Here is an 18,251-nt window from a genome sequence, read left to right as displayed (position 1 = left end):
GTGAGAATACCACGACATTTGGCGCCCACCGTGGGCGGTACTATGCTACCACGCTGCTGCTAGTTTCGCAGTCCGGGGGGGACCATCTTCGTCTCCACCGCCGCGGCGTCGCGCCGTCTCTCCGGTAGCGCTCGAGGGCTCAACTTTGACCCACCCCCGGAGCGGCCGCGCGGGACGACGCGTCCTCGTCGTCGGCCTCGCCACCTTCGTCATCACCACCGCTGTGACGCCGGCTGTCCGTCCGCGCGCCGCTCGTGTCTGCTCCCCTCCGTGATGTGCTTTGATTTGGCCGGAACGGATGTTCTCTACTCCATACACCATCTATACAAGCTAGCTAGATGCAAGTCAATGGTCAAACCATTCCTACACTACCCATACAAAACCCACATGCGAGCCAGATACACCTCATACACCGACCAGATAATGGTCAGATCATGCCCGTACCATGGTCGGCTCAGTCTGCAGTTAACGTGCTCGAACCCGTCGCACAACTCCCTCCACCGGGCGCTGGCTGCAGTTTTGCACCCGTCGCAGCTCCGCCCTGCTCCCTTCTTCTCACTCATGCTCATGGACGCTGCGTCCACTCGTGGACGCTGCGTCCATGCGTGGCCACCTCAGCGATGCCGTCAACCGCGTCCAGGGCCTCATCTGCTCCAGCCCATCCGCCACGACATGCGCTGGCTCCGGCTCCAGCCTCCTGCGCGCCAGCTGGCTTTGACTCCCGCACGTGCCGGAGCCTCCGCTCTGGCTTGTCACCAGCACCGGGTGCGTCTCCTCCCGCGCCGCTGCGCCATCTCCGTCCGGCAGTGCCGGGTTCGGCTCCGGACCTCGCGCGTGCTTGGTGGCCGGGGCCCAGCCCCAGCTGCTCCTTCGGCTCCGCCTCCCGCCCGCGCGCCGGGCAGGCTAGCCGTCTGCTCACTTCGCCTTCAACCGGCTCCGCCTCGCCTGCCGTCTCGCGCTGGCTCCGCCCGGCCCATCCGACGTCCCGCCCTCCGGCCCTACGTCCGACTTGTCGCGGCTGTTTCTGCACTCGGCCGTGCCACTCGCCCCGCGCCGACTACCGTCTCCGACTGTTCGGCGCGCCTGCTCCCGGCCTCCGGCGCCGTCTCTGCTCGCAGGCCGGCTTGCCGATTCGCCGGCTCCGCCGTCCACCTGCGGCAGGTGCGCTCGCCCCTCGGCCGACTCTGGGTGGCCGGCTCCCACCGCGCCAGCCTCCTCCGCCTCCACCCGACTCGCGGCGGCCGGCTCCGCTTGCTTCTCCCGCGGTCGGGTCTGCCTGCTCCGCCCAACGGCCAGTTCCGCCTTCCGCCCAGCAGCTGGCTCCGCCAGCTCCGGCTGCGCCTCGCGCTTTCTCCTGCCGGCTGCTGCGGGGAGTGGGCTGGCTGCCCTCGGGGATTAGGGGAGGCCGACTGCCCGTGCGAGGGGTAGGAAGAGAAGAAGAAAAGTCAACAACCGGCTGCTAGCGGCCGGCCGCCCGTGTGCTCTCCGGCCGGCTGGAGACGAGATGAAGAAATAAAAAAAGACGGAGGATCCGACTGTGCAGACTGCAGTCTAGCCGACTGCTCTGGTCGACAGCCCGCGTTACTGCTCGGCTGGCTAGTTCGTCTGCCCGCTTCGCTGCCTGGCCGACCGACGAGCCAGTCCGGCTGCACACAGCTGGCTGACGAGAAAAAGAGAAGAAGACAAAGTAGTTGCCGGGAGATCCGGCCCGACTGCTCAGCAGTCGGCCCGAATCTCGGGGGCTACACCAAGCGGGTGCGCTGACGCGCCCCCGCGAGGAAGAAGACAAAGTAGTTGCTGGGAGATCCGACCCGACTTCTCAGCAGTCGGCCCGAATCTCGGGGGCTACACCCAGCGGGTGCGCTGACGCGCCCCCGCGAGGAAGAAGAGAAAGTAGTTGCCGGGAGATCCGGCCCGACTGCTCAGCAGTCGGCCCGAATCTTGGGGGCTACACCCAGCGGGTGCGCTGGAGCATCCCCGCGAAGATTGCAGACAAGAGAAGAGTTTTGTCCGGTTGCCAGCAGCCGGCAGAAGAGAAAAAAGAATAAAAAAGGCGTTGCAAAACGCCTCGCCGCCTGGCCGGTCGAGCCTGACCGGCTGGGACCCTCCTCGAGCACCCGGGGGCTCAAGGGCTACACCCAGCGGGTGCGCCGGCGCGCTCCGCGAGCGCCGAGTCGTGTCGGTTGTCTTCGACGACCGTGACTACACGAAAATCAATGTGAGCTCCTCACCCGCATATTTTTTGCACCGCGAAAGCACGGATAACCTCGAGCGATGCTCGGGCGCTATCTCCGCATTTTATTATAGTTGCACTACTATTCACCCCGGCGCCAGCCAGAGTTGGCCCGGGGGCTGGCCGCTTGGCCTGAGACGTTAGTTCCCGCAGACGGCTTAGTAGCGTGCGCGGTACCAAAGGCCCACTCTCAGTCACAGACCGCAGAGCGGCTGTCCGGCTGGCAAGAGTAAACGCTGGAGGCCACCCACGCGAAAAACGTCCGGGAAGAAAAATGCTTTGGGTGACCCGACCGTTTCCTTTATGAGTATCTACTCGGTTAAATTCGCTCCCAGAGTCTGAGTATTGTACGCTCCACTCCGCGGCCCACTCTCAGCCACAGACCGCAGAGCGGCTGTCCGGCTAGCAAGAGCACAAGCCAAAGAGCGGAGGGGACATGAAAAAGATAGAAGGGGGCTCGGACGAAACCGAGTCGGCACCCTCCGCATAAAACTTACAATGCTAAAAGCAAACATTTGATATATCTGCATGGACTAACTTTATCTTTTTTCATGATCATTTCCATGAACACTCGCCAAAAAACCTCCGCCCAACTTTGCCAAGTTGCCCGGAGGCTTGGGGGCTACTGTCGGAGTAATTGACCACGGGTACCCCGAAGACGGCAAGACGATATTTCAAGACATCGGGGCTAGCAAAGCCCCTCAGTCCGACTGCCTGGCCGCTCCTGCCGGCTCCCCATCCGACTGCTCTGTCCGGCCGGCTGCCGGCTGCCGACTGCTCCAAACCAGTCGGCTGCTGACTGCAACGACCAGCCGGCTGCCGACTGCGACAACCAGCCGGTTGCCGACTGCAGCCCGACACCGACAAGACACCGACTAGACGATTGTACCCGAGCACTATTCACATGTCATCCCAGCCATCATGTATAGTGTCACTTGTCCCCTGGCACAATTTATGAAGTGACCCAGGGGACAAGGATGACACTCCACCATGCCTTGCCTATACCACCACATAGCTTAGATAGCAAGCTAGCTCCACACTATATATAGCTATCCATCCATTCATCCATCCACTCTCACAGGCACTCACGCATGAGCACCCACATGCTCACGGCCATGAGCATGGCCGGCCACTAGCATGCCATATACGATTCATATACGAGGCCAGATGTCAGATGCCTATGGCACTGACCTCAGATACAGCTCCAGGAGCACTCTGTACCAGATATACATACCAGATACACTCAGACATGCAGCAGTAGGAGTATTATCTCTCCGGAGAGCTCCGAAGCTGGGTAACCCACCGCGTGGTACTCGCATACCCGCTCCCGGGCCTATCAGCAGCAGTCTTGCCCTCACACGAAGCCCACCTTGTGGCATATGTCGTCTTGCACCCCCCGTGAGAATACCACGACACAGATCCAAATGATTCAAAATAAAAGTTCATATTCATAAAAGAAATAGTAATACTTCAAGCATACTAATCAAAGCAATCATGTCTTCTCAAAATAACATGGCAAAAGAAAGTTCATCCCTACAAAATCACATAGTTAGGCTATGCTTCATATTCGTCACATAAAGATGTTCCCAACTTCTATACCCCCGATGACAAGCCAAGCAATTGTTTCATACTTAAATAATCTCAAACTTTTTCAACCTTCACGCAATACATGAGCGTGAGCCATGGGTATAGCACTATGGGTGGAATAGAATATGATGATGGGGATTGTGTGGAGAAGACAAAAAAGGAGAAAGTCTCACATTGACAAGGATAATCAACGGGCTATGCAGATGTCCATCAATTGATGTAAAAATGAGGAGTAGGGATTGCCATGTAACGGATGCACTAGAGCTATAAATGAATGCTCAACAAAAGGAAACTAGTGGGCGTGCATCCAACTCGCTTGCTCACGAAGACCTAGGGCATTTGAGGAAGCCCATTGTAGGAATATACAAGCCAAGTTCTATAATGAAAAATTCCCACTAGTATATGAAAAAGATAAGCTATGCGACTCACTATATGAAAAACATGGTGCTACTTTGAAGCACAAAATATGAGACTCACTACATGAAGAACATGGTGCTACTTTGAAGCACAAGTGTGGAAAAAGAGATAGTAGAATTGCCCTTTGTAATTTTTTTTAATTTTTTCCTTTTTTCTTTTTTTTCTTTTTTCTTTTTTTTTTCATTTTTTTCATTTTTTCTTTTTCCTTTGGCCTTTTTTTCTTTTTGCCTTTCTTTTTTTCTTTTTTTCTTTTTGGGCAATGCTCTAATAATGATGATCATCACACTTTCATTGATTACAACATATGAATTACAACTCGAAACTAGAACAAGATATGACTCTATATGAATGCCTTCGGCGGTGTACCGGGATGGTGCAATGAATCAAGAGTGACATGTATGAAAAATAATGCATGGTGGCTTTGACACAAATACGATGTCAACTTCATGATCACGCAATGGCAATATGACAAAAGTAAAGTATGTCATGATGATGATGAACGGAACGGTGGAAAGTTGCATGGCAATATATCTCGGAATGGCTATGGAAATGCCATAATAGGTAGGTATGGTGGCTCTTTTGAGGAAGATATAAGGAGGTTTATGTGTGATAGAGCGTATCATATCACGGGGTATGGATGCACCGGCGAAGTTTGGACCAACTCTCAAGGTGAGAAAGGGCAATGCACGGTACCGAAGAGGCTAGCAATGGTGGAAAGGTAAAAGTGCGTATAATCCATGGACTCAACATTAGTCAAAAGAACCCATATACTTATTGCATAAATTTAGAAGTCATCAAAAATCAAGCACTACGCGCATGCTCCTAGGGGGATAGATTGGTAGGAAAATACCATCGCTCGTCCCCGACCGCCACTCATAAGGATGCACAAGCCAGGTACACTTCATGTTTCAAATTTGTTACACAACTTTAACCATACGTGCATACTACGGGACTTGCTAACTTCAACACAAGCATTCTTTAAATTCATAATCACCCAACTAGCATGACTTTAATATCACTACCTCCATATCTCAAAACAATTATCAAGTATCAAATTGATCATAGCATCCAATTCACTTCCTATGATAGTTTTATTATACCCAACTTGGATGCCTACCATTCTAGGACCAATTTTATAACCATAGCAAATACCATGCTGTTCTAAAAGACTCTCACAATAATATAAGTGAAGCATGAGAGACTAGCAATTTCTATAGAATCAAGCCACCGCCGTGCTCTAAAAGATATAAGTGAAGCACTAGAGCAAAAACTATCAAGCTCAAAAGATATAAGTGAAGCACATAGCATATTCTAGCAAATTCTAATCAAAAAGGCTTATCCCAAAAGGTGTGTACAGAAAGGATGAATGTGGTAAACTAAAAAGGAAAGACTAATATAATACACGACGCTCCAAGCAAAACACATATCATGTGTCAAATAAAAATATAGCTCCAAGTAAAGTTACCAATGAACAAAGACGAAAGAGGGGATGCCTTCCCGGGGCATACCAAGCTTAGGGTTTTGGCTATTCTTGAATATCTTGGGGTGCCATGGGAATCCCCAAGCTTAGGCTTTTGCCACTCTTTATTCCATAGTCCATAAAAGCTCTACCCAAAACTTAAAAACTTCACAACACAAAACTCAACAGGAAATCTTATAAGCTCCGTTAGTGAAAGAAAACAAAACCACCACATAAGGTACTGTAATGAACTCATTGTTTATTTATTTTGGTGTTAAACTACTGTATTACAAGTTCTCTATGGTTCATACCCTTACATACTAGCCATAGGTGCATCAAAATAAGCAAACAACACACGAAAAACAGAATTTGTCAAAAACAGAACAGTCTGTAGCAATCTGTAACTAACACAAACTTTTGTAACTCCAAAAATCCTACCAAAATAGGACGTACTGTACAATTTGTTTATTGATTAGCAGCAAAACGAATCAAGGCAAAGTCACGTTTCTGTGATTTATTGATTTTTTTTCTCGTGAGCGCAAAGTTTTTGTTTTTCAGCAGAATCAAATCAACTATCATCATAGGTTATCCTATAGGTTCTACTTGGCACAAACACTAATTAAAACATGAAAACACATCTAAACAGAAAGTAGATGCAAAATTTATTACTAAACAGGAACAAAAACAAAAAACACAAAGAAAATTGGGTTGCCTCCCAACTAGCGCTATCGTTTAACGCCCCTAGCTAGGCATAAAAGCGAAGATAGATCTAAGTGGTGCCATCTTTGGTACTTGATTCATACGTAGCTCGCATGATAGATTCATAAGGTAATTTGACTTTCTTTCTTGGAAAGTGCTCCATGCCTTTCTTTAATTGAAATTGGAATCTAATATTCCCTTCCTTCATATCAATAATCGCACCAATCATTCTAAGGAAAGGTCTACCAAGAATAATAGGGCAAGAAAGATTGCAATATATATCAAGAACGATAAAATCTATGGGCACCAAATTTCTATTTGCAACAATGAGAACATCATTGAGCCTTCCCATTGGATTTTTAATGGTGGAATCCGCAAGGTACAAATTTAAAGAGCAATCATCAAGATCATGGAAACCTAGAATATCACATAAAGTTTTCGAAATCGTGGAAACACTAGCACCCAAATCACACAAAGCAAAACACTCATGATCTTTAATTATAATCTTTATAGTAGGTTCCCACTCATCATTAAGTTTTCTAGGTATTGAAACTTCCAAATTAAGTTTTTCATCATAAGATTGCATCAAGGCATCAACGATATGTTTGGTAAAAGCTTTATTTTGACTATAAGCATAAGGAGAATTAACAACGGATTGCAACAAGAAAATACAACCTTCTAAAGAACAATTATCATAATAAAATTCCTTGAAATCCGAGATAGTGGGTTCAATACTATTTAAAGTCATGACCTCTCCAATACCACTTTTACCAAATTTAGCATCAAGATCTAAAAACTCTGAATTCTTGGGATGCCTCCTAGGTAAAGTTGACTCATCTCTAGTCCCATTATTATCAAGATTCATATTGCAAAACAAAGATCTAATAGGAGACACATCAATAACTTTAAGATCTTCATCATTATTTTCATCTAACTTTTCTGGTTTGGCAGCCATCTTATTGACTAAGGTGGCTTGCTTATCAGAAATTTTGGCTATAGCATTTTCAAGACGGGTAATTTGAGAGTTCACACCATAAAATTCTTTATCCATATCATCAAGCTCCTTATTCATAAAACTCAAAAAACCTTTTTCTTCTTTAAGCTCTTTTCTGAAGAAATTATTATGCTCAAATTGCAAATTCATAAAGCTTTTAATATTTGATTCAATCTCATCCATCCTTCTAAGAAGGAGGTCGGTACTTTTAGGCAAAGCCATAAGGACAAACAGGCCCACAAGCAAATAGAAAAGGCAAGCAAAAGAGGGGAGAAGAGGGCAAATAAAACGGCAAGGGTGAAGTGGGGGAGAGGACAACGAGAGGTAAATGGCAAATAATGTAAATGCGAGGGAGATGAGTTTGTGATGGGTACTAGGTATGTCTTGACTTGAGCGAAGGCCTCCCCGGTAACGGCGCCAGAAATCCTTCTTGCTACGTCTTGAGCTTGCGTTGGTTTTCCTTGAAGAGGAAAGGGTGATGCAGCAATAGAAGTGTAAGTATTTCCCTTAGTTTGTTAGAACCAAGGTATCAATCCAGTAGGAGGCTCCTCAAAAGTCCCACGCACCTACACAAAAAAACAAAGAACTCGCAAGCAACGCAATAAAGGGGTTGTCAATCCCTTCACGGCCACTTGTGAAAGTGAGATCTGATAGAGATAGTATGATAAGATAAATATATTTTTGGTATTTTATATTATAGATGCAAAAAAGTAAAGATGCAAATAAAAGTAGATTGAAAGCAAATATGATAAAAGATAGACCCGGGGCCATAGGTTTCACTAGAGGCTTCTCTCAAGATAGCATAAGTATTACGGTGGGTGAACAAATTACTGTCAAGCAATTGATAGAAAAGCGAATAATTATGAGATTATCTAGCCATGATCATGTATATAGGCATCACGTCCGCAACAAGTAGACCGACTCCTGCTTGCATCTACTACTATTACTCCACACATCGACCGACTCCTGCCTACATCTAGAGTATTAAGTTCATAAAGAACAGAGTAACCCATTAAGCAAGATGACATGATGTAGAGGGATAAACTCATGCAATCTGATATAAACCCCATCTTTTTATCCTCGATGGCAACAATACAATACGTGCCTTGTAACCCTTTCTGTCACTGGGTAAGGACACCACAAGATTGAACCCAAAGCTAAGCACTTCTCCCATGGCAAGAAAGATCAATATAGTAGGCCAAACCAAACTGATGATTCGAAGAGACTTGCAAAAGATAACTCAATCATACATAAAAGAATTCAGACGAGATTCAAATATTTCTCATAGATAAACTTAATCATAAACCCACAATTCATCGGATCTCGACAAACACACCGCAAAAAGAGTTTACATCGAATAGATCTCCACAAGAGAGGGGGAGAACATTGTATTCAGATCCAAAAAGAGAGAAGAAGCCATCTAGCTAATAACTATGGACCCGAAGGTCTGTGGTAAACTACTCACAAGTCATCGGAAGGGCTATGGTGTTGATGTAGAAGCCCTCCGTGGTCAATTCCTCCTCCGGCGGAGCGCCGGCGAAGGCTCAAAGATGGGATCTCGCGGATACAGAAGGTTACAGTGGTGGAAATTGTGTTTCGGTTGCTCCCTCGATGTTTTTGGGGTACGTAGGCTTATATAGGAGGAAGAAGTACGTCAGTGGCCGCCCGAGGGGCCCATGAGACAGGGGGCGCGCCCTCCCCTCTCGTGGCCGCCTCGGCTGCTTCTTGGCTTGCACTCCAAGTCCTCTGGATCACGTTCGTTCCAAAAATCATGCTCCAAAAGGTTTCATTCCGTTTGGACTCCGTTTGATATTCCTTTTCTTCGAAATACTAAAATAGGCAAAAAAAACAGCAATACGGGTTGGGCCTCCGGTTAGTAGGTTAGTCCCAAAAATGATATAAATGTGTAAAATAAAGCCCATAAACATCCAAAAGGGGTAATATAATAGCATGGAACAATCAAAAATTATAGATACGTTGGAGACGTATCAGCCAGCATCTCTGTTAAACCAAGCAAGACAAATGCTTTGACAGATCCATATCGCTACAGTGGCAGTCAAAAAAATCATCAAGGATGCGTTTGGTAGGCTGCATAGAGCTAACCAGGCCTAGGTGGGATGAAACTAGGTTGTTGGATTGCTTGCAAGTAGGCCTAGCTTGCATCTGCATGAAACTTAAAGCACCATAGAGCCTCGCCCGCTGGAAACACTCGTATCAGCCGTTCCAGCCAGCCAGGCTGACATAGGGCAAAAGCTGGTCCCGGTAGGGTGTGGTGCAAGGAGGATTCGGGCGTAGATGGCAGAAAAGGAAATCAACATAAGCGGGATGGCGCGAAATATACCCTCACCCTTGGCTTTAGGAAAAGTCCTCCTCTGTTATTGGCATCGGCGGCAACGACGAATCAGATCTGTGGTTGTGTGAAAGTGCAACTAATCCCCGGGTTGTTTTGGTAATTCATAACAACATATAGCAAATTGAAATAATATTCTTTCAGGATAAATATTTCAGGATGTTAAATGATTGTCATGGCATGGACTAGAGATGTGGACCCCTCAAAATGCTAAGGACAAAGATTGGCAAAATCTCAAGGCTCTTCATCTTTATTTTAGTGATCCAAGATCACATTGAGTCCATAGGAAAGCCAATACTGTTAAAAGGGGATGAGGTGTTGCTTAATGATCTATTTGCTCAAAGTGCTTAGTGATATTGCTCCAAAAAACCTCAACCACTTTCTCCATCCAAATATGTCCAAACCCAAAACACCAACTCAGACCCACCGATTCTATCTATCCGGAACCACCGAGTTCATATGACATAGCCACTGCCAGAAACCATAACAGTTCGCTCTCAATGATATGGATCTCGGTCCCACCGAGATGACCTTGCCAGTGCGATGTGATCTATTGCATCCGCTTCGATCTCACCGAGTCTATGCAATCGGCTTCACCGAGTTGGCTTGACAAATTCTCTGTTGCTTATTGACGTGGCTTCAACTGCATTGGTTTTTTCCCGACGGTGGAAGGGGTGATGCAGTACAACTACGGTAGGTATTTCCCTCATTTATGAAACCAAGGTTATCGAACCAGTAGGAGAAATATGCAACACTACGTAAACGGTACCTACACACAAAGAAGAAATCCTTGCAACCCAACGCGTAAGAGGGATTGGACCTCGTGGTTCTGGAACTTGCTGCAGCTAGAATTGTGTCGTCAGCTCCCCTAGGGTTTCTGGAATTTCTCGGGATTTATAGAGCTGACAGGCGGTGGAGGAGACCCCTATGGGCCCCACAACCAATCAGGGCACGCCAGGGGCCTCTGGTGCATCCTGTTGTCTTGTGGGCCCCATGGGCCTCCCCCAGGTGCTTCCTTGGCTCCCAAGTTGTCTTCTGGTCCAAACAATCTCCAAAAAGTTTCGTGGCATTTGGACTTCGTTTGGTACTGAGAATCTGCAAAGTAAAAAACAAGCAAAAAACAGCAACTGGCATTAGGCACTATGTCAATAGGTTAGTCCCAAAAAATGATATAAAGTTTCTATAAAATGATTGTAAAACATCCAAGAATGATAATATAACAGCATGGAACAATAAAAAAATTATATATACATTGGAGACATATCCCTTATTTCTTCAATTCGGTCCCACCGGATGCAATCGGCGCCATGCATCGAGATGGTGTTTTCCCTAAGCCCTAGCACATTGGTCCCACCGAGTTGTTCTAGTCGGTTCGACCTAGATTCCTGATGTTCACATTTCTGAATTGATCGGTGCCACCGATTTAACCATTCGGTCCCACCGAGATGATTCAAATGTGTGGAATGGTTGAAGTTTGTGTGGAGGCTATATATACCCCTCCATCCCTTCTTCATTCGTGGAGAGAGCCATCAGAACATGCCTACACTTCCACCATTCATTTTCTGAGAGAGAACCACCTACACATGTGTTGAGATCAAGAGATTCCATTCCTACCATTTGAACCTTGATTTCTAGCCTTCCCCAAGTTGCTTTCCACTCAAATCAATCTTCCACCATAGCCAAATCTGAGAGAGAGAGAGAGAGTTGAGTGTTGGGGGGAATATCATTTGAATCGCAAGAGCAAGGAGTTCATCATCAACATAATGTCTATTACCTTTTGGAGAGTGGTGTCTCCTAGATTGGTTAGTTGTCGCTTGGAGCCTCCGACATGTTGTCGAGTTGAACCAAGAAGTTTGTAAGGGCAAGGAGATCGCCTACTTCGTGAAGATCTACCCGAGTAAGGCAAGTCCTTCATGGGCGATGGCCATGGTGGGAAAGACAAAGTTGCTTCTTCGTGGACGCTTCATGGGTGGAGCCCTCCATGGACTCACGCAACCATTACCCTTCGTGGGTTGAAGTCTCCATCAACATGTACATACAATAGCACCACCTATCGGAGCCACACCAAAAATCTCCGTGTCTCCATTGTGTTTGCCTTCTCCAAACCCTTCCCTTTACCTTCATATGGAATGTTTTACTTTCCGCTGCTATACTGATGACCCACAAGTATATGGGGTTAATTGTAGCCTTTTCGATAAGTAAGAGTGTCCAACCCAATGAGGAGCAGAAGGAAATGACAAGTGGTTTTCAGCAAGGTAATGTCTGCAAGTGCTAAAATTGTAAGTAGCAGAGTAGTTTGATAGCAAGATAATTTGTAACGAGCAAGTAACGGTAGTAGTAACAAAAGTGCAGCAAGGTAGCCCAATCCTTTTGAGGCAGAGGACAGGACAAAACGGTCTCTTATGATAAGCAAAGTGTTCTTGAGGGTACACGGGAATTTCATCTAGATAACTTTCATCATGTTGGTCCGATTCGTGTTCCCTACTTTGATAATTTGGCATGTGGGTGGACCGGTGCTTAGTTGATGTTATTACTTGAACAAACCTTCTACTTATGATTAACCCCCTCGCAAGCATCCGCAACTACGAGAAAACTAGTAAGAATAAATTCTAACCATAGCATTAAACTTTTGGATCCAAACGGTCCCTTACAGAATAGCGCATAAACTAGTGTTTAAGCTTTTGTCACTCTCGCAACCCATCATGTAATAACTACTCCACTATGCATTCCCTTAGGCCCAAATATGGTGAAGTGTCATGTAGTCGACGTTCACATGACACCACTAAGGGAATCACAACATACATATTATCAAAATATCGAACACATATCAAGTTCACATGATTACTTGCAACATGATTTCTCCCGTGACCTTAAGAACAAAAGTAACTACTCACAAATGATAATCATGCTCAAGATCATAGGGGTATTAAATAGCATAATGGATCTGAACATATAATCTTCCACCAAATAAACCATATAGTAATCAACTATTTGAACCACTTCTCCTTAGGGAGATCAACATGAGTAGCAAAAGATTCACAAAAGGAAGCTACTATCTCAGAGTCAAGTCCATATTTAGCTCTAAAATTTTGAAAAGCATTGGTATTCATAAAAGATTTAACATAATCAAACTTAGGCTCAATACCTGACTCTTTACCTTCATCGAGTTGCCAATCTTCAGAGTTGCGTTTAATTCTTTCTAAAAGATCCCACCAAAATTCAATAGTCTTCTTCATAAAAGAACTAGTACAAGAAGTATCGATCATGGATTGATCATTACGAGAAAGCCAAGCATAAAAATTCTGAATAATAATTTATCTTGAGTGCTCATGATTGGGGCATGAATATAACATTGACTTAAGCCTCCCCCAAGCTAGAGCGATACTTTCTTCTTCACGAGGCCAAAAATTATATATATATTTCCGATCACGATGAACTAGATGCATAGGATAAATTTTTTGATGGGATTCCAACTTCAATCGGTTCCAGTTCAAAGATACAATATCATTGGATAGCCTATACCATGTCAATGCCTTTCCCTTCCAAAATAAAGGGAAAACCTTCTTCTTAGCTTCATCTTCGGGTAAACCTTCAAGCTTAAACAATCCACAAATTTCATCCACATATATCAAGTGCATATTAGGATATTCGGTTCCATCTCCTGCATAAGGATTAGCTAGCAGTTGTTCTACCATACCCGAAGGAATTTCATATTCAATATTTTCAATAGGTGCAGTAGGTTGAGGGGTAACTAATTGTGGTTTCGGTCGAGGTGAAGATGCCCCAAACAAACCCCTCAAAGGATTGTTTTCCATAGTAACAAGTGACAATAAATTTCAGCATGTAGTAATATTTTTCCTTACCAATTTCCACTTACCAAGAGCGCTTCACTCCTTGGCAACGGTGGCAAAAATAGACTTGATGACCCATAAGTATATGGGGTCAATTGTAGCCTTTTCGATAAGTAAGAGTGTCGAACCCAACAAGGAGCAGAAGGAAATGACAAGTGGTTTTCAACAAGGTATTGTCTGCAAGTGCTAAAATTGTAAGTAGGACAGTAGTTTGATAGCAAGATAATTTGTAATGAGCAAGTAACGGTAGTAGTAATAAAAGTGCAACAAGGTAGCCCAATCCTTTTGAGGCAAAGGACAGGCCAAAATGGTCTCTTATGATAAGCAAAGTGTTCTTGAGGGTACACGGGAATTTCATCTAGTCACTTCCATCATGTTGGTTCAATTCGTGTTCGCTACTTTGATAATTTGGCATGTGGGTGGACCGGTGCTTAGGTGTTGTTCTTACTTGAACAAACTTCCTACTTATGATTAACCCCCTCGCAAGCATCCACAACTATGAGAAAAGTATTAAGAATAAATTCTAACCATAGCATTAACCCTTTGGATCCAATCGGTCCTTACGGAATAGCGCATAAACTAGGGTTTAAGCTTCTGTCAATCTCGCAACCCATCATCTAATAACTACTCCACAATGCATTCCCTTAGGCCCAAATATGGTGAAGTGTCATGTAGTAGACGTTCACATGACACCACTAAGGGAATCACAACATACATATTATCAAAATGTCGAACAAATATCAAGTTCACATGATTACTTGAAACATGATTTCTCTTGTGACCTCAAAACAAAAGTAACTACTCACAAATGATAATCATGCTCAAGATCATAGGGGTATTAAATAGCATAATGGATGTGAACATATAATCTTCCACCAAATAAACCATATAGTAATCAACTACTAGATGTACTCATAACTACTAGTCACCCACAAGCACCAATCTATAGTTCCGGTACAAAGATTGAACACAAGAGATGAACTAGGGTTTGAGAGGAGATGGTGTTGTTGAAGATGTTGATGAACATAGCCCTCCCCAGGATGGAAGAGTTGTTGGTGATGATGATGATGATGATTTCCCCCTCCGGGAGGGAAATTCCCCCGGCGGAATCGCTCCACCGGAGGGCAAAAGTGATCCTGCACAAGTTCCGCCTTGAAACGGCGGCGCTTCGTCCCGAAAGTACTCTCCTTATTTTTTCTAGGTCAAAATAACTTATGTACCAGAAGAGGGGCACCGGAGGTGGACCTGGGTGAGCACAACCCACCAGGGCGCGCCTGGGCTCCCTAGCGTGCCCAGGTGGGTTGTCCCTACCTAGTGGGCCCCCTCTGGTACTTATTGACTTCAAAATTTCTCATTTATTCCATAAAAATCCTCGTGAAGTTTCAGCTCATTTGGAGTTGTGCAGAATAGGTAGCCTGACGTAGCTTTTTCAGGTCCAGATTTCCAGCTGCCAGAATTCTCCCCTTTTGTTTGTACCTTGCATTTTATGAGAGAAAAGGCATTAGAGTTACTCCAAAAAGCATTATTATGAAATAAAACAACATAAATAATAGTACGTAAACATGATGCAAAATGGGCGTATCATATACTCTTAGAATTGCATGTGTAGGTTGATTGCATGACTTGTGCTAATATCTAAATTTGCCCACAACTAAAATTGGGAAAAGGATAGATTTTTATTTGGTCAAGTTTTCTAATCATCCCCCCTCTAGACATACTTTCAACCCTACATTGTGGCGGCGGCAGCATTCATGGCGGCAGCACTCCCCGGCTGCGGCAGCTGCTTCTCCCCTTCTTCTTCGACTCCGTCCGACCATCATCGTCTCCCCCCAATACAAGGCTATAAGTAATCATGCATATAAGAGATCAAAGAAGACTGAAATAATATTCATGGATAGAAACTGATCATAAACTCGATCTTCATCGGTTCCCAACAAACACACCAGAAAAAGTGATTACATCAAAAAGATCTCCAAGAGACAATTGTATTGAGAATCAAAAAGAGAGAGAAATCCATCCAGCTACTTCCTACAGACCCGTTGGTCTATGGTGAACTACTCACGCATCATCAAAGAGTCACCAATGAGGATGATGAACCCCTCTATGATGGTGTAGATTGGATCTCGTGGTTCTGGAACTTGCGACGACTGGAACTGTGTTTCGTCTGCTCCCCTAGGGTTTCTGGAATTTCTGGGGATTTATAGAGCTGAGAGGCGGTGGAGGAGACCCCCATGGGGCCCACAACCCATCAGGGCGCGCGAGGGGCCTCTGGCATGCATTGGCGTCTTGTAGGCCCAACGGGCCTCCCCCAGGTGCTTCCTTGGCTACCAAGTTGTCTTCCGGTCCAAAAAAACTCCAAAAAGTTTCGTGCAATTTGGTCATTTGGTACTGACATTCTGCGAAGTAAAAAACAAGCAAAAACAACAACTGGCACTGGGCACTATGTCAATAGGTTAGACCCAAAAAATGATATAAAGTTGCTATAAAATGATTGTAAAACATCCAAGAATGATAATATAACAACATGGAACAATAAAAAATTATAGATACATTGGAGGCATATCAACATCTACAAGCTTAATTCATGCTCGTCCTCGAGTAGGTAAATGATAAAAACAGAATTTTTGATGTGGAATGCCGCCTAACATGTTCATCACTTATTCTTTTCTTTTGCAGCATGGACATTTGGACTTTATATGGTTCAAAGCAATAGTCTATAATTGACATGAAGACTTCAATACTCAAGCATATCAACAAGCAACCATGTCTTTCAAAATATCAACACTAAAGAAATTTATCCCTAGCCTATCATGCTCAATCATTGATCCATTCATGAAACACACTCGAATATTAGCTACATCCAGTGCTCAAGTACGATCATAGTGCTCCTTAGTTGGTGCTTTATAAGAGAAGATGGAGACTCAAATAAAATAAATTGCATAAAGTAAATAAATAGGCCTTTCGTAGGGGGAAGTTGGGATTTGTAGAGGTGCCAGAGCTCAAAGCTTAAAAATGTGAGATAATTTTTTTTGAGAGGCATGCTTTTCCCATCAACGAAAACGGTCGAGTAATTCCCAATACTTTCCATGCTAGATATATTATATGCGGTTCCCAAACATAAAATAAAATTTATTCCTTCTACAACCATTCTTTCACACTCCACGACTAGCTGTATCCACGGGTACCATCCATACCAACACTTTCCAAGGAATTTATTATTTGACAACCTAAAGTAAATTTATTTTTCATTTCGGGACTAGGCATCCCTATTACCGCCGTACTCTCATGCAATGACAAGTGAATAAACACTCATCTTGAGAATAACACATCTAGCATGGAAAATATTGGCCACCTCCTGCCGCTTCATGAGCGGTATGGGTACACAAAAATGAATTTCATTTTTTGCTTAGAATGACAAGGAAATACCGCATATAGGTAGGTATGGTGGACTCATATGGCAAAACTGGGTTTAATGATTTTGGATGCACAAGTAGTATTTCCACTTAGTACAAGTGGAGGCTAGCAAAAAGATTGAGAAGCAACAAACAAAGAACGAAAATTCTCATAAACAGGCATTAAGCATAACTAACACCGAATAATGCACCACAAGTAGGATGTAATTTCATTGCATAACTATTGACTTTCGTGCTTGCCTAGGGAATCACAAACCTTAACACCAATATTCTTACTAAAGCATGATTACTAACCAATATGACTCACATATTACTATCATCATATCTCAAAACTATTACAAAGAGTCAAGTTTATTTTGTCCAATGATCTTCATGAAAGTTTTTATCTCTTGAATATCTGTCACTTTTGGACTAGTTTCATATATTGCCATTGCTTTGACAAGCTCAACTAAATTTAAGTGAAGAACATGAGCATAAAAATTTTCATCTCTCAAAATAATATAAGCGAACCATGAGAGAATTTCTTCAAAAAAAATCTAACTCTCAAATAAATCTAAGTGAAGCATGAGAGTATTTCTTCAAAAATATTAAAGTACATTGTGCTCAAAAAGATATAAGTGGAGAACTAGAGCAATTCCGTAGCTCAAAAAAATTTAAGTGAAGCATATAGAGCAATTCTAACAAATCATAGCATAATTTTGGCTCCCTCAAATAGGTCTGTCCAGCAAGGATACTTGTGACAAACTAAAAAGCAAAACAAGCAAAGACTCATATAATCAAGACACTCCAAGCAAAACTCATGATATGTGATGAATAAAAATATAGCTCCAAGTAAAATACAGATGGTTGTTAGAAGAAAGAGGGGATGCCTTCCTGGGCATCCCCAAGTTTAGTTGATTAGTTCTCCTCAAATATTAACTTGGGGTGCCATAATGCATCCCCAAGCTTAGGCTCTTGACACTCCTTATTCCTTCATCCATCATGATCTCACCCAAAACTTGAAAACTTCAATCACACATAACTTAACAAAACCTTTGTGAGATCCGTTAGTATTACAAAACCAATCTTTACTTTAAGTATTGTTGCAAACCCATTCAAATTTTGTAATTGCATTATACCTACTATATTCTAACTTTACCATGGCTTATACCCTTCAATACAAACCATAGATTCATCAAAATAAGCACATAATGCAAAGAAAACAGAATGTGTAAAAAACAGAATAGCCTGTAAAGATGCGAATTTTAC

Source organism: Triticum dicoccoides, chromosome 7B (genome assembly GCF_002162155.2).
Source record: "Triticum dicoccoides isolate Atlit2015 ecotype Zavitan chromosome 7B, WEW_v2.0, whole genome shotgun sequence".
NCBI lineage: Eukaryota > Viridiplantae > Streptophyta > Magnoliopsida > Poales > Poaceae > Triticum > Triticum dicoccoides.
Note: the sequence above shows the minus strand (reverse complement) of the source record.